Source organism: Oncorhynchus tshawytscha, unplaced genomic scaffold (assembly GCF_018296145.1).
Source record: "Oncorhynchus tshawytscha isolate Ot180627B unplaced genomic scaffold, Otsh_v2.0 Un_contig_6972_pilon_pilon, whole genome shotgun sequence".
Taxonomy (NCBI): Eukaryota; Metazoa; Chordata; class Actinopteri; order Salmoniformes; family Salmonidae; genus Oncorhynchus; species Oncorhynchus tshawytscha.
This window is the reverse complement of record NW_024609502.1, coordinates 120,420-145,028: the sequence shown is the minus strand read 5'-3', so window position 1 is coordinate 145,028 and position 24,609 is coordinate 120,420. Positions and strand designations below refer to the sequence as shown.

The window sequence follows — 24,609 nt, the reverse complement described above, 5'->3', positions numbered from 1 at the left end:
CTGTCCTGATAACACAATATACTGCTATACTGCAAACACACTGACCTGATAACACAATATACTGCTATACTACAAACACACTGTCCTGATAACTACAATATACTGCTATACTACAAACACACTGTCCTGATAACTACAATATACTGCTATACTGCAAACACACTGTCCTGATAACACAATATACTGCTATACTACAAACACACTGTCCTGATAACTACAATATACCGCTATACTATAAACACACTGTCCTGATAACACAATATACTGCTATACTACAAACACACTATCCTGATAACTACAATATACTGCTATACTACAAACACACTGTCCTGATAACTACAATATACTGCTATACTACAAACACACTGTCCTGATAACTACAATATACTGCTATACTACAAACACACTGTCTTGATAACTACAATATACTGCTATACTGCAAACATACTGTCCTGATAACTACAATATACTGCTATACTACAAACACACTGTCCTGATAACTACAATATACTGCTATACTGCAAACATACTGTCCTGATAACTACAATATACTGCTATACTACAAACACACTGTCCTGATAACTACAATATACTGCTATACTGCAAACACACTGACCTGATAACACAATATACTGCTATACTACAAACACACTGTCCTGATAACTACAATATACCGCTATACTATAAACACACTGTCCTGATAACACAATATACTGCTATACTACAAACACACTATCCTGATAACTACAATATACTGCTATACTACAAACACACTGTCCTGATAACTACAATATACTGCTATACTACAAACACACTGTCCTGATAACACAATATACTGCTATACTACAAACACACTGTCCTGATAACTACAATATACCGCTATACTATAAACACACTGTCCTGATAACACAATATACTGCTATACTACAAACACACTATCCTGATAACTACAATATACTGCTATACTACAAACACACTGTCCTGATAACTACAATATACTGCTATACTACAAACACACTGTCCTGATAACTACAATATACTGCTATACTACAAACACACTGTCCTGATAACTACAATATACTGCAAACATACTGTCCTGATAACACAATATACTGCTATACTACAAACACACTGTCCTGATAACACAATATACTGCCTTACTACAAACACACTATCCTGATAACTACAATATACTGCTATACTACAAACACACTGTCCTGATAACTACAATATACCACTATACTACAAACACACTGTCCTGATAACTACAATATACCGCTATACTACAAACACACTGTCCTGATAACTACAATATACCGCTATACTACAAACACACTGTCCTGATAACACAATATACCGCTATACTGCAAACACACTGTCCTGATAACTACAATATACTGCTATACTACACACACACTGTCCTGATAACACAATATACTGCTATACTGCAAACATACTGTCCTGATAACTACAATATACTGCTATACTGCAAACACACTGTCCTGATAACTACAATATACTGCTATACTACAAACACACTGTCCTGATAACTACAATATACCGCTATACTACAAACACACTGTCCTGATAACACAATATACTGCTATACTGCAAACACACTGTCCTGATAACACAATATACTGCTATACTGCAAACACACTGACCTGATAACACAATATACTGCTATACTGCAAACACACTGTCCTGATAACTACAATATACTGCTATACTGCAAACACACTGTCCTGATAACTACAACATACTGCTATACTACAAACACACTGTCCTGATAACACAATATACTGCTATACTGCAAACACACTGTCCTGATAACTAAAATATACCGCTATACTACAAACACACTGTCCTGATAACTACAATATACTGCTATACTACAAACACACTGTCCTGATAACTACAATATACTGCTATACTGCAAACATACTGTCCTGATAACTACAATATACTGCTATACTACAAACACACTGTCCTGATAACTACAATATACTGCTATACTACAAACACACTGTCCTGATAACTACAATATACTGCTATACTACAAACACACTGTCCTGATAACTACAATATACTGCTATACTACAAACGCACTGTCCTGATAACACAATATACTGCTATACTGCAAACACACTGTCCTGATAACTACAATATACTGCTATACTACAAACACACTGTCCTGATAACTACAATATACTGCTATACTACAAACGCACTGTCCTGATAACTACAATATACTGCTATACTACAAACACACTGTCCTGATAACTACAATATACCGCTATACTACAAACACACTGTCCTGATAACACAATATACTGCTATACTGCAAACACACTGTCCTGATAACACAATATACTGCTATACTGCAAACACACTGACCTGATAACACAATATACTGCTATACTGCAAACACACTGTCCTGATAACTACAATATACTGCTATACTGCAAACACACTGTCCTGATAACTACAACATACTGCTATACTACAAACACACTGTCCTGATAACACAATATACTGCTATACTGCAAACACACTGTCCTGATAACTAAAATACACCGCTATACTACAAACACACTGTCCTGATAACTACAATATACTGCTATACTACAAACACACTGTCCTGATAACTACAATATACTGCTATACTGCAAACATACTGTCCTGATAACTACAATATACTGCTATACTACAAACACACTGTCCTGATAACTACAATATACTGCTATACTACAAACACACTGTCCTGATAACTACAATATACTGCTATACTACAAACACACTGTCCTGATAACTACAATATACTGCTATACTACAAACGCACTGTCCTGATAACACAATATACTGCTATACTGCAAACACACTGTCCTGATAACTACAATATACTGCTATACTGCAAACACACTGTCCTGATAACTACAATATACTGCTATACTACAAACACACTGTCCTGATAACTACAATATACCGCTATACTACAAACACACTGTCCTGATAACTACAATATACTGCTATACTACAAACACACTGTCCTGATAACTACAATATACTGCTATACTACAAACGCACTGTCCTGATAACACAATATACTGCTATACTGCAAACACACTGTCCTGATAACACAATATACTGCTATACTGCAAACACACTGACCTGATAACACAATATACTGCTATACTGCAAACACACTGTCCTGATAACTACAATATACTGCTATACTACAAACACACTGACCTGATAACACAATATACTGCTATACTGCAAACACACTGTCCTGATAACTACAATATACTGCTATACTACAAACACACTGTCCTGATAACTACAATATACTGCTATACTACAAACACACTGTCCTGATAACTACAATATACCGCTATACTACAAACACACTGTCCTGATAACTACAATATACTGCTATACTGCAAACACACTGTCCTGATAACTACAATATACTGCTATACTGCAAACACACTGTCCTGATAACTACAATATACTGCTATACTACAAACACACTGTCCTGATAACTACAATATACCGCTATACTACAAACACACTGTCCTGATAACTACAATATACTGCTATACTACAAACACACTGTCCTGATAACTACAATATACTGCTATACTACAAACGCACTGTCCTGATAACACAATATACTGCTATACTGCAAACACACTGTCCTGATAACACAATATACTGCTATACTGCAAACACACTGACCTGATAACACAATATACTGCTATACTGCAAACACACTGTCCTGATAACTACAATATACTGCTATACTACAAACGCACTGTCCTGATAACTACAATATACTGCTATACTGCAAACACACTGTCCTGATAACTACAATATACCGCTATACTACAAACACACTGTCCTGATAACTACAATATACTGCTATACTACAAACGCACTGCCCATCGTCTTGACTCTGGAGCAGCTTCAAAGTGAAGATAGATATACATTGCTGCAAAATGACCCATAAGAAACCATTTCACTGTTGGTCTACAGCTTTTGTTCATGAAGCATGTGACAAATAAAATGTGATTTGATTTGAGTGAATGTGTCATTTTTAGAGAAAAGAGAGAGAAGAAACACGTTGCCTGAGCGTTTCCAGATGACGTCCGTCCGTCCATCCGTCAGTCTCTCTATCTCTCTCTCTCTCTCTTTCTCTTTTCTACTCTTCTCTCTCTCTCTCTTTCTCTGTGTGTGTTAGTGTGTGTTTGAGATCCACATCATCATCCACGTCTACATCATTAACAGGGAACTAATGAATTCAACTGATTGACTGTGGGTATCTGCTCACATCATTATGAAATCATTGACTTGCTGTATCAATCAATCATCAATCAAATGCATTTATAAAGCCCTTCTTACATCAGCTGGTATCTCGAAGTGCTGTACAGAAACCCAGCCTAAAACCCCAAACAGCAAGCAATGCAGGTGTAGAAGCAGGGTGGCTAGGAAAAACTCCCTAGAAAGGCCGGAACCTAGGAAGAAACCTAGAGAGGAACAAAGCTATGAGGGGTGGCCAGTCCTCTTCTGGCTGTGCCAAGTGGAGATTATAACAGAACATGGCCAAACGTTCATAGATGACCAGCAGGGTCAAATAACAATAATCACAGTGGTTCTAGAGTTGTGTGAGAGTTGTAGAGTTGTGTGAGGGTTGTGTGAGAGTTGTAGAGTTGTGTAGAGTTAGGTGCAGCAGGTCAGCACCTCAGGAGTAAATGTCAGTTAGCTTTTTAAAGCCGATCGTTCAGTTAGATACAGCAGGTGCAGTAGAGAGAGAGAGAGTCGAAAACAGCAGGTCCGGAACAAGGTAGCACATCCGGTGAACAAGGCAAAAGGAACTTCTGTTGAATTAGCCTTTGATTAGTGTGTCATATCAACAACATACAACTAACACTACCCTACAGTCCTACAGTAAACAACACTACCCTACAGTCCTACAGTAAACAACACTACCCTACAGTACTACAGTAAACAACACTACCCTACAGTCCTACAGTAAACAACACTACCCTACAGTCCTACAGTAAACAACACTACCCTACAGTCCTACAGTAAACAACACTACCCTACAGTCCTACAGTAAACAACACTACCCTACAGTCCTACAGTAAACAACACTACCCTACAGTCCTACAGTAAACAACACTACCCTACAGTCCTACAGTAAACAACACTACCCTACAGTCCTACAGTAAACAACACTACCCTACAGTCCTACAGTAAACAACACTACCCTACAGTAAACAACACTACCCTACAGTCCTACAGTAAACAACACTACCCTACAGTCCTACAGTAAACAACACTACCCTACAGTCCTACAGTAAACAACACTACCCTACAGTAAACAACACTACCCTACAGTCCTACAGTAAACAACACTACCCTACAGTCCTACAGTAAACAACACTACCCTACAGTCCTACAGTAAACAACACTACCCTACAGTCCTACAGTAAACAACACTACCCTACAGTCCTACAGTAAACAACACTACCCTACAGTCCTACAGTAAACAACACTACCCTACAGTCCTACAGTAAACAACACTACCCTACAGTCCTACAGTAAACAACACTACCCTACAGTCCTACAGTAAACAACACTACCCTACAGTCCTACAGTAAACAACACTACCCTACAGTAAACAACACTACCCTACAGTCCTACAGTAAACAACACTACCCTACAGTACTACAGTAAACAACACTACCCTACAGTAAACAACACTACCCTACAGTCCTACAGTAAACAACACTACCCTACAGTCCTACAGTAAACAACACTACCCTACAGTAAACAACACTACCCTACAGTCCTACAGTAAACAACACTACAGTAAACAACACTACCCTACAGTCCTACAGTAAACAACACTACCCTACAGTAAACAACACTACCCTACAGTCCTACAGTAAACAACACTACCCTACAGTAAACAACACTACCCTACAGTCCTACAGTAAACAACACTACCCTACAGTCCTACAGTAAACAACACTACCCTACAGTAAACAACACTACCCTACAGTCCTACAGTAAACAACACTACCCTACAGTCCTACAGTAAACAACACTACCCTACAGTCCTACAGTAAACAACACTACCCTACAGTCCTACAGTAAACAACACTACCCTACAGTCCTACAGTAAACAACACTACCCTACAGTCCTACAGTAAACAATACTACCCTACAGTACTACAGTAAACAACACTACCCTACAGTAAACAACACTACCCTACAGTAAACAACACTACCCTACAGTCCTACAGTAAACAACACTACCCTACAGTCCTACAGTAAACAACACTACCCTACAGTACTACAGTAAACAACACTACCCTACAGTAAACAACACTACCCTACAGTCCTACAGTAAACAACACTACCCTACAGTCCTACAGTAAACAATACTACCCTACAGTAAACAACACTACCCTACAGTACTACAGTAAACAACACTACCCTACAGTAAACAACACTACCCTACAATACTACAGTAAACAACACTACCCTACAGTAAACAACACTACCCTACAGTCCTACAGTAAACAACACTACCCTACAGTCCTACAGTAAACAACACTACCCTACAGTAAACAACACTACCCTACAGTACTACAGTAAACAACACTACCCTACAGTAAACAACACTACCCTACAATACTACAGTAAACAACACTACCCTACAGTAAACAACACTACCCTACAGTACTACAGTAAACAACACTACCCTACAGTACTACAGTAAACAACACTATCCTACAGTACTACAGTAAACAACACTACCCTACAGTACTACAGTAAACAACACTACCCTACAGTACTACAGTAAACAACACTACCCTACAGTACAACAGTAAACAACACTACCCTACAGTAAACAACACTACCCTACAGTAAACAACACTACCCTACAGTACCACAGTAAACAACACTACTCTACAGTACTACATATCATCTCACATTCCCATCCCTGGTACCTGACTGGTACTACCAGATATATAGACATATCATCTCACATTCCCCCTCCAGGGAGAGAGGAGAAGGATCAGATATATAGACATATCATCTCACATTCCCCCTCCAGGGAGAGAGGAGAAGGATCAGATATATAGACATATCATCTCACATTCCCCCTCCAGGGAGAGAGGCGAAGGATCAGATATATAGACATATCATTTCATATTCCCCCTCCAGGGAGAGAGGAGAAGGATCAGATATATAGACATATCATTTCACATTCCCCCCCAGGGAGAGAGGAGAAGGATCAGATATATAGACATATCATTTCACATTCCCCCTCCAGGGAGAGAGGAGAAGGATCAGATGACATCAACAGTGGTTGGCATTTAAGCACTCAGAGATGCAGAAAAAAGGCAATGCTACAAACTCAGCAGTCTGAAATATCATTTCAGCTCCAGCTCCCTCTTATCCTCCTGAGGAGGTAATGGCAGCTCAGTGAGGCCAGCCAGCCAGCAGACCTGGGGTCAAATAGTATTTGATATACATTTAAAATACTTTATTTGTGCTTGATTGGGCTTGTCTAGGTTAATGGACCAATAGAACAGTCTCAATAGTATAAACCCTGTCCAACTGGAACTCCAGGAAGGCAAAAACAAACGTTAAAAGTATTTGAAAATATTTCAAATAGTATTTGAACCCAGGTCTCCCAGCCAGCCCACCTCTTCCCTCCCACTCTGGATCTGTTGATGGCCTCAGCTCTTCAGTCTATCACTGCTGAAATAAATCCTACTTCACTGCAGCACTGGGACTGAGCAGGTTGGTGCAGGCTGGGACTGAGTGGAGGAGAGAGGAGAGAGGAGGAGAGGAGGAGGGAGGAGAGAGGAGAGAGGAGGGAGAAGAGAGGAGGAGAGAGGAGGGAGGAGAGAGGAGGAGAGAGGAGGGAGAAGAGAGGAGGAGAGAGGAGGGAGAAGAGAGGAGGAGAGAGGAGAGAAATCGTAGGGAGGAAAGAGGAGGGAGGAGAGGGAGAGGAGGAGAGGTGGAGGAGAGGTGGAGGAGATAGGAGGGAGGAGAGGGAGAGGAGGAGAGGGGGAGGAGAGAGGAGGGAGAAGAGAGGAGGAGAGGAGAAGGGGAGGAGGAGAGGAGAGGGAGAGGAGGGAGGGAGGGAGAGGGGAGAGGAGGGAGGGGGGGAGGAGGAGAGGAGAAGGGGAGGAGGAGAGGAGTGGTGGGAAAAGGGGGAAAACAGGAAAGAGGATTAGAGAAGAGAGAAAGGAAGGAGTGAAGAATAGTAGATGAGAAGAAAGCAGCTCTGTGGAGGATCTGTAGGAAGTACAGTTGAAGTCGGAAGTTTACATACACCTCGGCCAAATACATTTAAACTCAGTTTTTCACAATTCCTGACATTTAATCAAAGTAAAAATCCCCTGTCTTAGGTCAGTTAGGATCACCACTTTATTTTAAGAATGTGAAATGTCAGAATAATAGAAGAGAGAATGATTTATTTCAGCTATTATTTCTTTCATCACATTCCCAGTGGGTCAGAAGTTTACATACACTCGATTAGTATTTGGTAGCATTGCCTTCAAATAGTTTAACTTGGGTCAAACGTATCGGGTAGCCTTCCATAAGATCCCCACAATAAGTTGGGTGGATTTTGGCCCATTCCTCCTGACAGAGCTGGTGTAACTGAGTCAGGCTTGTAGGCCTCCTTGCTTACACACGCTTTTCAGTTCTGCCCACACATTTTCTATAGGATTGAGGTCAGGGCTTTGTGATGCCACTCCAATAATACCTTGACTTTGTTGTCCTTAAACCATTTTGCCACAACTTCGAAGTATGCTTGGGTCATTGTCCATTTGGAAGACCCATTTGCGACCAAGCTTTAACTGATGTCTTGAGATGTTGCTTCACTATATCCACATAGTTTCCCTGATGATGCCATCTATTTTGTGAAGTGCACCAGTCCCTCCTGTAGCAAAGAACCCCCATAACATGATGCTACCACAGCCTAGTGGTTAAGGCTTTGGACTAGTAACCGGACTAGTAACCCGAGCTGACAAGGTACAAATCTGTCGTTCTGCCCCTGAACAGGCAGTTAACCCACTGTTCCTAGGCTGTCATTGAAAATAAGAATTTGTTCTTAACTGACTTGCCTAGTTCAATAAAGGTAAAATAAAATTACTGTGGATATAGATACTTTTGTACCTGGATCCTCCAGCATCTTCACAAGGTCCTTTGCTGTTGTTTTGGGATTGATTTGCACTTTTCGCACCAAAGTACTTTCATCTCTAGGAGAGAGAACGTGTCTCCTTCCTGAGCGGTATGAAGGCTGCGTGGTCCCATGGTGTTTATACTTGCGTACTATTGTTTGTACAGATGGACGTGGTACCTTCAGGTGTTTTGAAATTGCTCCCAAGGACGAACCAGACTTGTGGAGGTCTAAAAAAAATTTCTGAGGTCTTGGCTGATTTCTTTTGCTTTTCCCATGATGTCAAGCAAAGAGGCACTGAGTTTGAAGGTAGGCCTTGAAATACATCCACAGGTACACCTCCAATTGAATCAAATGATGTCAATTAGCCTAGAATCTTCTGAAGCCATGACATAATTTTCTGGAATTTTTCAAGCTGTTTAAAGGCAGAATCAAATTGGTGTATGTAAACTTCTGACCCACTGGAATTGTGATACAGTGAATTATAAGTGAAATAATCTGTCTGAAAACAATTGTTGGAAACATTACTTGTGTCATGCACAAAGTAAATGTCCTAACCGACTTGCCAAAACTATAGTTTGTGAACAAGAAATGTGTGGAGTGGTTGAAAAATGAGTTTTAATGACTCCAACCTAAGTGTCTGTAAACTTCCCGACTTCAACTGTATGTGTCAGGATACTCCAATCTGTCCCAGGGCCATCCAGCTCCACATGTGAGAGTGGCACTCTACTGTCAGCTATTCCTCCCCTGTCCTCCCACTCTACTGTCAGCTATTCCTCCCCTGTCCTCCCACTCTACTGTCAGCTATTCCTCCCGTGTCCTCCCACTCTACTGTCAGTTCATCCTGCTATGTTCTCCCACTCTACTGCCAGTTCATCCTCCCACTCTACTGTCAGTTCATCCTACTATGTTCTCCCACTCTACTGCCAGTTCATCCTCCCACTCTACTGTCAGTTCATCCTACTATGTTCTCCCACTCTACTGTCAGTTCATCCTACTATGTTCTCCCACTCTACTGTCAGTTCATCCTACTATGTTCTCCCACTCTACTGTCAGTTCATCCTCCCGTGTCCTGCCACTCTACTGCCAGTTCATCCTACTATGTTCTCCCACTCTACTGTCAGTTCATCCTGCAATGTTCTCCCACTCTACTGCCAGTTCATCCTGCCACTCTATTGTCAGTTCATCCTACTATGTTCTCCCACTCTACTGTCAGTTCATCCTACTATTTTCTCCCACTCTACTGCCAGTTCATCCTGCCACTCTATTGTCAGTTCATCCTACTATGTTCTCCCACTCTACTGCCAGTTCATCCTTCCACTCTACTGCCAGTTCATCCTACTATGTTCTCCCACTCTACTGCCAGTTCATCCTCCCACTCTACTGTCAGTTCATCCTGCTATGTTCTCCCACTCTACTGCCAGTTCATCCTCCCACTCTACTGCCAGTTCATCCTGCTATGTTTTCCCACTCTACTGTCAGTTCATCCTGCTATGTTCTCCCACTCTACTGCCAGTTCATCCTACTATGTTCTCCCACTCTACTGCCAGTTCATCCTCCCACTCTACTGCCAGTTCATCCTGCTATGTTCTCCCACTCTACTGTCAGTTCATCCTACTATGTTCTCCCACTCTACTGCCAGTTCATCCTCCCACTCTACTGCCAGTTCATCCTGCTATGTTTTCCCACTCTACTGCCAGTTCATCCTGCTATGTTCTCCCACTCTACTGCCAGTTCATCCTCCCACTCTACTGCCAGTTCATCCTCCCACTCTACTGTCAGTTCATCCTACTATGTTCTCCCACTCTACTGCCAGTTCATCCTGCTATGTTCTCCCACTCTACTGCCAGTTCATCCTCCCACTCTACTGCCAGTTCATCCTACTATGTTCTCCCACTCTACAGTCAGTTCACCCTACTATGTTCTCCCACTCTACTGCCAGTTCATCCTTCCACTCTACTGCCAGTTCATCCTACTATGTTCTCCCACTCTACTGCCAGTTCAACCTCCCACTCTACTGTCAGTTCATCCTGCTATGTTCTCCCACTCTACTGCCAGTTCATCCTACTATGTTCTCCCACTTTACTGCCAGTTCATCCTCCCACTCTACTGTCAGTTCATCCTGCCATGTTCTCCCACTCTACTGCCAGTTCATCCTCCCACTCTACTGCCAGTTCATCCTGCTATGTTCTCCCACTCTACTGCCAGTTCATCCTCCCACTCTACTGCCAGTTCATCCTACTATGTTCTCCCACTCTACTGTCAGTTCATCCTACTATGTTCTCCAACTATACAGTCAGTTCATCCTACTATGTTCTCCCCACTCTACTGCCAGTTCATCCTTCCACTCTACTGCCAGTTCATCCTACTATGTTCTCCCACTCTACTGCCAGTTCATCCTTCCACTCTACTGCCAGTTCATCCTACTATGTTTTCCCACTCTACTGTCAGTTCATCCTACTATGTTCTCCCACTCTACTGTCAGTTCATCCTGCAATGTTTTCCCACTCTACTGCCAGTTCATCCTGCCACTCTATTGTCAGTTCATCCTACTATGTTCTCCCACTCTACTGTCAGTTCATCCAACTATTTTCTCCCACTCTACTGCCAGTTCATCCTGCCACTTTATTGTCAGTTCATCCTACTATGTTCTCCCACTCTACTGCCAGTTCATCCTTCCACTCTACTGCCAGTTCATCCTACTATGTTCTCCCACTCTACTGCCAGTTCATCCTCCCACTCTACTGCCAGTTCATCCTGCTATGTTTTCCCACTCTACTGTCAGTTCATCCTGCTATGTTCTCCCACTCTACTGCCAGTTCATCCTCCCACTCTACTGCCAGTTCATCCTACTATGTTCTCCCACTCTACTGCCAGTTCATCCTCCCACTCTACTGTCAGTTCATCCTGCTATGTTCTCCCACTCTACTGCCAGTTCATCCTGCTATGTTCTCCCACTCTACTGCCAGTTCATCCTCCCACTCTACTGCCAGTTCATCCTACTATGTTCTCCCACTCTACAGTCAGTTCACCCTACTATGTTCTCCCACTCTACTGCCAGTTCATCCTTCCACTCTACTGCCAGTTCATCCTACTATGTTCTCCCACTCTACTGCCAGTTCAACCTCCCACTCTACTGTCAGTTCATCCTGCTATGTTCTCCCACTCTACTGCCAGTTCATCCTACTATGTTCTCCCACTCTACTGCCAGTTCATCCTCCCACTCTACTGTCAGTTCATCCTGCCATGTTCTCCCACTCTACTGCCAGTTCATCCTCCCACTCTACTGCCAGTTCATCCTGCTATGTTCTCCCACTCTACTGCCAGTTCATCCTCCCACTCTACTGCCAGTTCATCCTCCCACTCTACTGCCAGTTCATCCTCCCACTCTACTGCCAGTTCATCCTGCTATGTTCTCCCACTCTACTGTCAGTTCATCCTACTATGTTCTCCAACTATACAGTCAGTTCATCCTACTATGTTCTCCCACTCTACTGCCAGTTCATCCTTCCACTCTACTGCCAGTTCATCCTACTATGTTCTCCCACTCTACTGCCAGTTCATCCTCCCACTCTACTGCCAGTTCATCCTGCTATGTTTTCCCACTCTACTGTCAGTTCATCCTGCTATGTTCTCCCACTCTACTGCCAGTTCATCCTCCCACTCTACTGTCAGTTCATCCTGCTATGTTCTCCCACTCTACTGCCAGTTCATCCTTCCACTCTACTGCCAGTTCATCCTACTATGTTCTCCCACTCTACTGCCAGTTCATCCTACTATGTTCTCCCACTCTACTGTCAGTTCATCCTACTATGTTCTCCCACTCTACTGTCAGTTCATCCTGCAATGTTTTCCCACTCTACTGCCAGTTCATCCTGCCACTCTATTGTCAGTTCATCCTACTATGTTCTCCCACTCTACTGTCAGTTCATCCTACTATGTTCTCCCACTCTACTGTCAGTTCATCCTGCTATGTTCTCCCACTCTACTGCCAGTTCATCCTGCCACTCTATTGTCAGTTCATCCTACTATGTTCTCCCACTCTACTGCCAGTTCATCCTACTATGTTCTCCCACTCTACTGTCAGTTCATCCTACTATGTTCTCCCACTCTACAGTCAGTTCATCCTCCCACTCTACTGTCAGTTCATCCTACTATGTTCTCCCACTCTACTGCCAGTTCATCCTCCCACTCTATTGTCAGTTCATCCTACTATGTTCTCCCACTCTACTGTCAGTTCATCCTACTATTTTCTCCCACTCTACTGCCAGTTCATCCTGCCACTCTATTGTCAGTTCATCCTACTATGTTCTCCCACTCTACTGCCAGTTCATCCTTCCACTCTACTGCCAGTTCATCCTACTATGTTCTCCCACTCTACTGCCAGTTCATCCTCCCACTCTACTGCCAGTTCATCCTACTATGTTCTCCCACTCTACTGCCAGTTCATCCTCCCACTCTACTGTCAGTTCATCCTGCTATGTTCTCCCACTCTACTGCCAGTTCATCCTCCCACTCTACTGTCAGTTCATCCTGCTATGTTCTCCCACTCTACTGCCAGTTCATCCTCCCACTCTACTGTCAGTTCATCCTGCTATGTTCTCCCACTCTACTGCCAGTTCATCCTCCCACTCTACTGCCAGTTCATCCTCCCACTCTACTGCCAGTTCATCCTACTATGTTCTCCCACTCTACTGCCAGTTCATCCTGCTATGTTCTCCCACTCTACTGCCAGTTCATCCTCCCACTCTACTGTCAGTTCATCCTGCTATGTTCTCCCACTCTACTGCCAGTTCATCCTACTATGTTCTCCCACTCTACTGCCAGTTCATCCTCCCACTCTACTGCCAGTTCATCCTACTATGTTCTCCCACTCTACTGCCAGTTCATCCTCCCACTCTACTGTCAGTTCATCCTGCCATGTTCTCCCACTCTACTGCCAGTTCATCCTCCCACTCTACTGCCAGTTCATCCTGCTATGTTCTCCCACTCTACTGCCAGTTCATCCTGCTATGTTCTCCCACTCTACTGCCAGTTCATCCTACTATGTTCTCCCACTCTACTGTCAGTTCATCCTACTATGTTCTCCAACTATACAGTCAGTTCATCCTACTATGTTCTCCCACTCTACTGCCAGTTCATCCTTCCACTCTACTGCCAGTTCATCCTACTATGTTCTCCCACTCTACTGCCAGTTCATCCTTCCACTCTACTGCCAGTTCATCCTACTATGTTCTCCCACTCTACTGTCAGTTCATCCTACTATGTTCTCCCACTCTACTGTCAGTTCATCCTGCAATGTTTTCCCACTCTACTGCCAGTTCATCCTGCCACTCTATTGTCAGTTCATCCTACTATGTTCTCCCACTCTACTGTCAGTTCATCCAACTATTTTCTCCCACTCTACTGCCAGTTCATCCTGCCACTTTATTGTCAGTTCATCCTACTATGTTCTCCCACTCTACTGCCAGTTCATCCTTCCACTCTACTGCCAGTTCATCCTACTATGTTCTCCCACTCTACTGCCAGTTCATCCTCCCACTCTACTGCCAGTTCATCCTGCTATGTTTTCCCACTCTACTGTCAGTTCATCCTGCTATGTTCTCCCACTCTACTGCCAGTTCATCCTCCCACTCTACTGCCAGTTCATCCTACTATGTTCTCCCACTCTACTGCCAGTTCATCCTCCCACTCTACTGTCAGTTCATCCTGCTATGTTCTCCCACTCTACTGCCAGTTCATCCTGCTATGTTCTCCCACTCTACTGCCAGTTCATCCTCCCACTCTACTGCCAGTTCATCCTACTATGTTCTCCCACTCTACAGTCAGTTCACCCTACTATGTTCTCCCACTCTACTGCCAGTTCATCCTTCCACTCTACTGCCAGTTCATCCTACTATGTTCTCCCACTCTACTGCCAGTTCAACCTCCCACTCTACTGTCAGTTCATCCTGCTATGTTCTCCCACTCTACTGCCAGTTCATCCTACTATGTTCTCCCACTCTACTGCCAGTTCATCCTCCCACTCTACTGTCAGTTCATCCTGCCATGTTCTCCCACTCTACTGCCAGTTCATCCTCCCACTCTACTGCCAGTTCATCCTGCTATGTTCTCCCACTCTACTGCCAGTTCATCCTCCCACTCTACTGCCAGTTCATCCTCCCACTCTACTGCCAGTTCATCCTCCCACTCTACTGCCAGTTCATCCTGCTATGTTCTCCCACTCTACTGTCAGTTCATCCTACTATGTTCTCCAACTATACAGTCAGTTCATCCTACTATGTTCTCCCACTCTACTGCCAGTTCATCCTTCCACTCTACTGCCAGTTCATCCTACTATGTTCTCCCACTCTACTGCCAGTTCATCCTCCCACTCTACTGCCAGTTCATCCTGCTATGTTTTCCCACTCTACTGTCAGTTCATCCTGCTATGTTCTCCCACTCTACTGCCAGTTCATCCTCCCACTCTACTGTCAGTTCATCCTGCTATGTTCTCCCACTCTACTGCCAGTTCATCCTCCCACTCTACTGTCAGTTCATCCTACTATGTTCTCCCACTCTACTGCCAGTTCATCCTACTATGTTCTCCCACTCTACTGTCAGTTCATCCTACTATGTTCTCCCACTCTACTGTCAGTTCATCCTGCAATGTTTTCCCACTCTACTGCCAGTTCATCCTGCCACTCTATTGTCAGTTCATCCTACTATGTTCTCCCACTCTACTGTCAGTTCATCCTACTATGTTCTCCCACTCTACTGTCAGTTCATCCTACTATTTTCTCCCACTCTACTGCCAGTTCATCCTGCCACTCTATTGTCAGTTCATCCTACTATGTTCTCCCACTCTACTGCCAGTTCATCCTTCCACTCTACTGCCAGTTCATCCTACTATGTTCTCCCACTCTACTGCCAGTTCATCCTACTATGTTCTCCCACTCTACTGTCAGTTCATCCTACTATGTTCTCCCACTCTACTGCCAGTTCATCCTGCCACTCTATTGTCAGTTCATCCTACTATGTTCTCCCACTCTACTGTCAGTTCATCCTACTATTTTCTCCCACTCTACTGCCAGTTCATCCTGCCACTCTATTGTCAGTTCATCCTACTATGTTCTCCCACTCTACTGCCAGTTCATCCTCCCACTCTACTGTCAGTTCATCCTACTATGTTCTCCCACTCTACTGCCAGTTCATCCTCCCACTCTACTGCCAGTTCATCCTACTATGTTCTCCCACTCTCCTGCCAGTTCATCCTCCCACTCTACTGTCAGTTCATCCTGCTATGTTCTCCCACTCTACTGCCAGTTCATCCTCCCACTCTACTGCCAGTTCATCCTACTATGTTCTCCCCACTCTACTGCCAGTTCATCCTCCCACTCTACTGTCAGTTCATCCTGCTATGTTCTCCCACTCTACTGCCAGTTCATCCTCCCACTCTACTGCCAGTTCATCCTCCCACTCTACTGCCAGTTCATCCTACTATGTTCTCCCACTCTACTGCCAGTTCATCCTGCTATGTTCTCCCACTCTACTGCCAGTTCATCCTCCCACTCTACTGTCAGTTCATCCTGCTATGTTCTCCCACTCTACTGCCAGTTCATCCTGCTATGTTCTCCCACTCTACTGCCAGTTCATCCTCCCACTCTACTGCCAGTTCATCCTACTATGTTCTCCCACTCTACAGTCAGTTCACCCTACTATGTTCTCCCACTCTACTGCCAGTTCATCCTTCCACTCTACTGCCAGTTCATCCTACTATGTTCTCCCACTCTACTGCCAGTTCAACCTCCCACTCTACTGTCAGTTCATCCTGCTATGTTCTCCCACTCTACTGCCAGTTCATCCTACTATGTTCTCCCACTCTACTGCCAGTTCATCCTCCCACTCTACTGTCAGTTCATCCTGCCATGTTCTCCCACTCTACTGCCAGTTCATCCTCCCACTCTACTGCCAGTTCATCCTGCTATGTTCTCCCACTCTACTGCCAGTTCATCCTCCCACTCTACTGCCAGTTCATCCTACTATGTTCTCCCACTCTACTGTCAGTTCATCCTACTATGTTCTCCAACTATACAGTCAGTTCATCCTACTATGTTCTCCCACTCTACTGCCAGTTCATCCTTCCACTCTACTGCCAGTTCATCCTACTATGTTCTCCCACTCTACTGCCAGTTCATCCTTCCACTCTACTGCCAGTTCATCCTACTATGTTCTCCCACTCTACTGCCAGTTCATCCTCCCACTCTACTGTCAGTTCATCCTGCTATGTTCTCCCACTCTACTGCCAGTTCATCCTCCCACTCTACTGCCAGTTCATCCTGCTATGTTCTCCCACTCTACTGCCAGTTCATCCTCCCATTCTACTGTCAGTTCATCCTGCTATGTTCTCCAACTATACAGTCAGTTCATCCTCCCACTCTACTGCCAGTTCATCCTCCCATTCTACTGTCAGTTCATCCTACTATGTTCTCCCACTCTACTGCCAGTTCATCCTCCCACTCTACTGTCAGTTCATCCTACTATGTTCTCCCACTCTACTGCCAGTTCATCCTGCTATGTTCTCCCACTCTACTGCCAGTTCATCCTCCCACTCCACTGCCAGTTCATCCTGCTATGTTCTCCCACTCTACTGCCAGTTCATCCTCCCACTCTACTGTCAGTTCATCCTACTATGTTCTCCCACTCTCCTGCCAGTTCATCCTCCCACTCTACAGTCAGTTCATCCTGCTATGTTCTCCCACTCTACTGTCAGTTCATCCTCCCGTGTCCTGCCACTCTACTGTCAGTTCATCCTCCCGTGTCCTGCCACTCTACTGTCAGTTCATCCTCCCGTGTCCTGCCACTCTACTGTCAGTTCATCCTCCCGTGTCCTGCCACTCTACTGTCAGTTAATCCTCCCGTGTCCTGCCACTATACTGTCAGTTCATCCTACTATGTTCTCCCACTCTACTGTCAGTTCATCCTACTATGTTCTCCCACTCTACTGTCAGTTCATCCTACTATGTTCTCCCACTCTACTGTCAGTTCATCCTGCTATGCTCTCCCACTCTACTGTCAGTTCATCCTCCCGTGTCCTGCCACTCTACTGTCAGTTCATCCTCCCGTGTCCTGCCACTATACTGTCAGTTAATCCTCCCGTGTCCTGCCACTATACTGTCAGTTCATCCTACTATGTTCTCCCACTCTACTGTCAGTTCATCCTCCCGTGTCCTGCCACTATACTGTCAGTTCATCCTCCTGTGTCCTGCCACGGCAGCCTGACATTATCTGCTAGGCCTATACCTGCTATTATCTCCTCTGCTCTACACTTCAGCAAATCTCATCTTCCCTCCTCTCCTCGATGCCCTCAAAAGTGTCACCCAGTCCACTCACTCAAGGTACTATAGTCCATAAATGGTGATACAGACAAACTGGAACAACTGATGTTCCCAAATGACATGTTATCTTGATGTCAGTACAGTAACTGCATGGCATTACAAAGCTGTTGCTAGAATATGGCTGTTACATAACGGGATAGAGTGCAAACCAGCAACATTCAGTGTTATATAAAGTAGTCCAACCCTATCTCTTCTTACTGTACTATAAAGTAGTCCAACCCTATCCCTTCTTACTGTATTATAAAGTAGTCCAACCCTATCTCTTCTTACTGTAGGTTACTGTATTATAAAGTAGTCCAACCCTATCTCTACTTACTGCATTATAAAGTAGGCCCACCCTATCTCTTCTTACTGTAGGTTACTGTATTATAAAGTAGTCCAACCCTATCCCTTCTTACTGTATTATAAAGTAGTCCAACCCTATCCCTTCTTACTGTATTATAAAGTAGTCCAACCCTATCTCTTCTTACTGTAGGTTACTGTATTATAAAGTAGTCCAACCCTATCTCTTCTTACTATGTTATAAAGTAGTCCAACCCTATCTCTTCTTACTGTAGGTTACTGTATTATAAAGTAGTCCAACCCTATCTCTTCTTACTGTAGGTTACTGTATTATAACGTAGTCCAACCCTATCTCTTCTTACTGTAGGTTACTGTATTATAAAGTAGTCCAACCCTATCTCTTCTTACTGTATTATAACGTAGTCCAACCCTATCTCTTCTTACTGTAGGTTACTGTATTATAAAGTAGTCCAACCCTATCTCTTCTTACTGTAGGTTACTGTATTATAAAGTAGTCCAACCCTATCTCTTCTTACTGTGTTATAAAGTAGTCCCACCCTATCTCTTCTTACTGTATTATAAAGTAGTCCCACCCTATCTCTTCTTACTGTAGGTTACTGTATTATAAAGTATTCCAACCCTATCTCTTCTTACTGTAGGTTACTGTATTATAAAGTAGTCCAACCCTATCTCTTCTTACTGTAGGTTACTGTATTATAAAGTAGTCCAACCCTATCTCTTCTTACTGTAGGTTACTGTATTATAAAGTAGTCCAACCCTATCTCTTCTTACTGTAGGTTACTGTATTATAAAGTAGTCCAACCCTATCTCTTCTTACTGTAGGTTACTGTATTATAAAGTAGTCCAACCCTATCTCTTCTTACTGTAGGTTACTGTATTATAAAGTAGTCCAACCCTATCTCTTCTTACTGTAGGTTACTGTATTATAAAGTAGTCCAACCCTATCTCTTCTTACTGTAGGTTACTGTATTATAAAGTAGTCCAACCCTATCTCTTCTTACTGTAGGTTACTGTATTATAAAGTAGTCCAACCCTATCTCTTCTTACTTTGTTCTAAAGTAGTCCCACCCTATCTCTTCTTACTGTATTATAAAGTAGTCCCACCCTAGCTCTTCTTACTGTAGGTTACTGTATTATAAAGTAGTCCAACCCCATCTCTTCTTACTGTAGGTTACTGTATTATAAAGTAGTCCAACCCCATCTCTTCTTACTGTAGGTTACTGTATTATAAAGTAGTCCAACCCTATCTCTTCTTACTGTAGGTTACTGTATTATAAAGTAGTCCAACCCTATCTCTTCTTACTGTAGGTTACTGTATTATAAAGTAGTCCAACCCTATCTCTTCTTACTGTAGGTTACTGTATTATAAAGTAGTCCAACCCTATCTCTTCTTACTGTAGGTTACTGTATTATAAAGTAGTCCAACCCTATCTCTTCTTACTGTAGGTTACTGTATTATAAAGTAGTCCAACCCTATCTCTTCTTACTTTGTTCTAAAGTAGTCCCACCCTATCTCTTCTTACTGTATTATAAAGTAGTCCCACCCTAGCTCTTCTTACTGTAGGTTACTGTATTATAAAGTAGTCCAACCCCATCTCTTCTTACTGTAGGTTACTGTATTATAAAGTAGTCCAACCCCATCTCTTCTTACTGTAGGTTACTGTATTATAAAGTAGTCCAACCCTATCTCTTCTTACTGTAGGTTACTGTATTATAACGTAGTCCAACCCTATCTCTTCTTACTGTAGGTTACTGTATTATAAAGTAGTCCAACCCTATCTCTTCTTACTGTAGGTTACGGTATTATAACGTAGTCCGACCCTATCTCTTCTTACTGTAGGTTACTGTATTATAAAGTAGTCCAACCCCATCTCTTCTTACTGTGTTATAAAGTAGTCCCACCCTATCTCTTCTTACTGTATTATAAAGTAGTCCCACCCTATCTCTTCTTACTGTAGGTTACTGTATTATAAAGTATTCCAACCCTATCTCTTCTTACTGTAGGTTACTGTATTATAAAGTAGTCCAACCCTATCTCTTCTTACTGTAGGTTACTGTATTATAAAGTAGTCCAACCCTATCTCTTCTTACTGTAGGTTACTGTATTATAAAGTAGTCCAACCCTATCTCTTCTTACTGTAGGTTACTGTATTATAAAGTAGTCCAACCCTATCTCTTCTTACTGTAGGTTACTGTATTATAAAGTAGTCCAACCCTATCTCTTCTTACTGTAGGTTACTGTATTATAAAGTAGTCCAACCCTATCTCTTCTTACTGTAGGTTACTGTATTATAAAGTAGTCCAACCCTATCTCTTCTTACTGTAGGTTACTGTATTATAAAGTAGTCCAACCCTATCTCTTCTTACTGTAGGTTACTGTATTATAAAGTAGTCCAACCCTATCTCTTCTTACTTTGTTCTAAAGTAGTCCCACCCTATCTCTTCTTACTGTATTATAAAGTAGTCCCACCCTAGCTCTTCTTACTGTAGGTTACTGTATTATAAAGTAGTCCAACCCCATCTCTTCTTACTGTAGGTTACTGTATTATAAAGTAGTCCAACCCCATCTCTTCTTACTGTAGGTTACTGTATTATAAAGTAGTCCAACCCTATCTCTTCTTACTGTAGGTTACTGTATTATAAAGTAGTCCAACCCTATCTCTTCTTACTGTAGGTTACTGTATTATAAAGTAGTCCAACCCTATCTCTTCTTACTGTAGGTTACTGTATTATAAAGTAGTCCAACCCTATCTCTTCTTACTGTAGGTTACTGTATTATAAAGTAGTCCAACCCTATCTCTTCTTACTGTAGGTTACTGTATTATAAAGTAGTCCAACCCTATCTCTTCTTACTTTGTTCTAAAGTAGTCCCACCCTATCTCTTCTTACTGTATTATAAAGTAGTCCCACCTAGCTCTTCTTACTGTAGGTTACTGTATTATAAAGTAGTCCAACCCCATCTCTTCTTACTGTAGGTTACTGTATTATAAAGTAGTCCAACCCCATCTCTTCTTACTGTAGGTTACTGTATTATAAAGTAGTCCAACCCTATCTCTTCTTACTGTAGGTTACTGTATTATAACGTAGTCCAACCCTATCTCTTCTTACTGTAGGTTACTGTATTATAAAGTAGTCCAACCCTATCTCTTCTTACTGTAGGTTACGGTATTATAACGTAGTCCGACCCTATCTCTTCTTACTGTAGGTTACTGTATTATAAAGTAGTCCAACCCCATCTCTTCTTACTGTAGGTTACTGTATTATAAAGTAGTCCAACCCTATCTCTTCTTACTGTATTATAACGTAGTCCGACCCTATCTCTTCTTACTGTAGGTTACTGTATTATAAAGTAGTCCAACCCCATCTCTTCTTACTGTAGGTTACTGTATTATAACGTAGTCCAACCCTATCTCTTCTTACTGTAGGTTACGGTATTATAACGTAGTCCAACCCTATCTCTTCTTACTGTAGGTAATTGTATTATGAAGTAGTCCAACATGATGGAACCGCCTTTCAGGCCAGAGTATTTACAGTAACTCACAGAGAATTTAAATACAGACCAGAGAATGTGAAGACGCGGTCCACACGTTGACATGGTTAAAACTACAAGACCAGAAAAACCGTAAGACCCTCTGAAAACTCTGGACGAGTGAAGAAGGTGAAGACTGGACCAATAACATGCACCGTCTGCAGCTCTGCGTGTAAAGTAGTTTAGGACCAAAGACAGGAGGGAAGAACAGGTCCCTCTCACCGACGTGCGGTGCACCTCTAATGTATCCATTCTAAGAACACTCTAGAACTCTGGTGGACAATCAGAGACATGCATCAAACTACTTCCATTAGACGGACCGAGTGGGTTCAACAGACAGACGACAGAGAAACTTAAATATATGTTGCATTTCATATCCGAACGAGCATTTGTTAGGGTGCTAAATATTCATATTCACGGCGAGCGTAGTTTCCAAATGTATGTACGATAAGTCCACTCTCTTTGTCTCGCCCTCTCTTTATCTTTCCCCACCCCCTTTCCATTGTGTAACAAGCCGTCATATCGGGTTAGTCCACTAGGGACCTGTTTTCGTTGCATTGTGTTAGTAATCAATAACCTATACCGTGTGTGTGTGTTTATGTATTTCTGTGTGTTTAATTAGTTAGCAAATTTGCCAATTTGTGTATCGCTGAGTTATCACTTCCCGTGGTGCCCCAATTTTCTAATGAGTTAATTGTTACATTATTAATTTATTAGAGTAGAAATTCAACGTAGTAGGTAATTATTCGATGAATAGCCGTCAACACATTAATGATAGACACGTCACAACACTGGGTAGATGGTGAACAGGGTGGTGTACGGCTGGTGTTTTGTACAAGGTACTTACTGATGAAGTTGGTCTGGCCGGTGTAGATGGTGAACAGGGTGGTGTACGGCTGGTGTTTTGTACACTGTACTTACTGATGAAGTTGGTCTGTCCTGAGTAGATGGTGAACAGGGTGGTGTACGGCTGGTGTTTTGTACACGGTACTTACTGATGAAGTTGGTCTGGCCGGTGTAGATGGTGTACTGCAGTTCGTAGGAGGTGACACTGAATTCATCCTCAGACGTCCAGTGAACTGTGATGGTGTCGTGGGAGGCAGTACACAGCTCATCACGTATGGAGGGAGGACTGGGAGCTACAGGGTCAAACAAGGGATAGATTAGTGTTGGACTGGATTTATTCAAAACAATACTAGATGGGTACTTGATGCCACAGAAACAGCACACAAGAACATTCATAGAGGTGTACTTGATGCCAGAGGACAGCACATGAGAGCATTCATAGATGTGTACTTGATGCCAGAGGACAGCACATGAGATCATTCATAGATGTGTACTTGATGCCAGAGGACAGCACATGAGAGCATTCATATATGTGTACTTGATGGCACAGGGACAGCACATGAGAGCATTCATAGATGTGTACATGATGCCACAGGGACAGCACATGAGAGCATTCATAGATGTGTACTTGATACCAGAGGACAGCACATGAGAGCATTCATAGATGTGTACTTCATCCCGGAGGACAGCACATGAGATCATTCATAGATGTGTACTTGATGCCACAGGGACAGCACATGAGAGCATTCATAGATGTGTACATGATGCCACAGGGACAGCACATGAGAGCATTCATAGATGTGTACTTGATGCCAGAGGACAGCACATAAGAGCATTCATATAAATACCTATTTCCAAGGTGTTAAAAATGTAATGCTGTAATAGTTCATTTGGATAGCCCCCTGGCCTACAGATGTTTTCCTGTTTGAGTGTGTAGGGTGGGAGCTACAGTGTCAACAATGGAAAGATCAATATCTAGACATCATTTCAGACAATGTGCATTGTACCAGTCAACTAAACACAAAAGTGTAGTACATTTTTTGTCAGATTTGTTCTACGTTACTTCTGTACGTCTTCCGGTGGTCGTTTGTGTTTCAACAAAACTATACAACACCTCCAGAGGCATGCAGGATGGACAGGATGGACATTGATCAACAGACAGGTTCATTATTTGCCAACAGTGGTGCTGTCTTATAGTCTTTGTGAAAGCCCCAGACATTTCTCTCTCTCTCTCTCTTTCTCTCTCTCTTTCTCTCTCTCTCTCTCTCTCTTTCTCCCTCTCTCTCTCTTTCTCTCTCTCTCTTTCTCCCTCTCTCTCTCTTTCTCTCTCTCTCTCTCTC

At 42.8% G+C, this 24,609-nt stretch overlaps 1 pseudogene; it reads right to left on the bottom strand.

Annotated features, from left to right (window-relative positions):
* The window catches only part of LOC121844978, a 120,239-nt pseudogene that overhangs the window by 16,588 nt on the left and 79,042 nt on the right, over window positions 1-24,609 (bottom strand).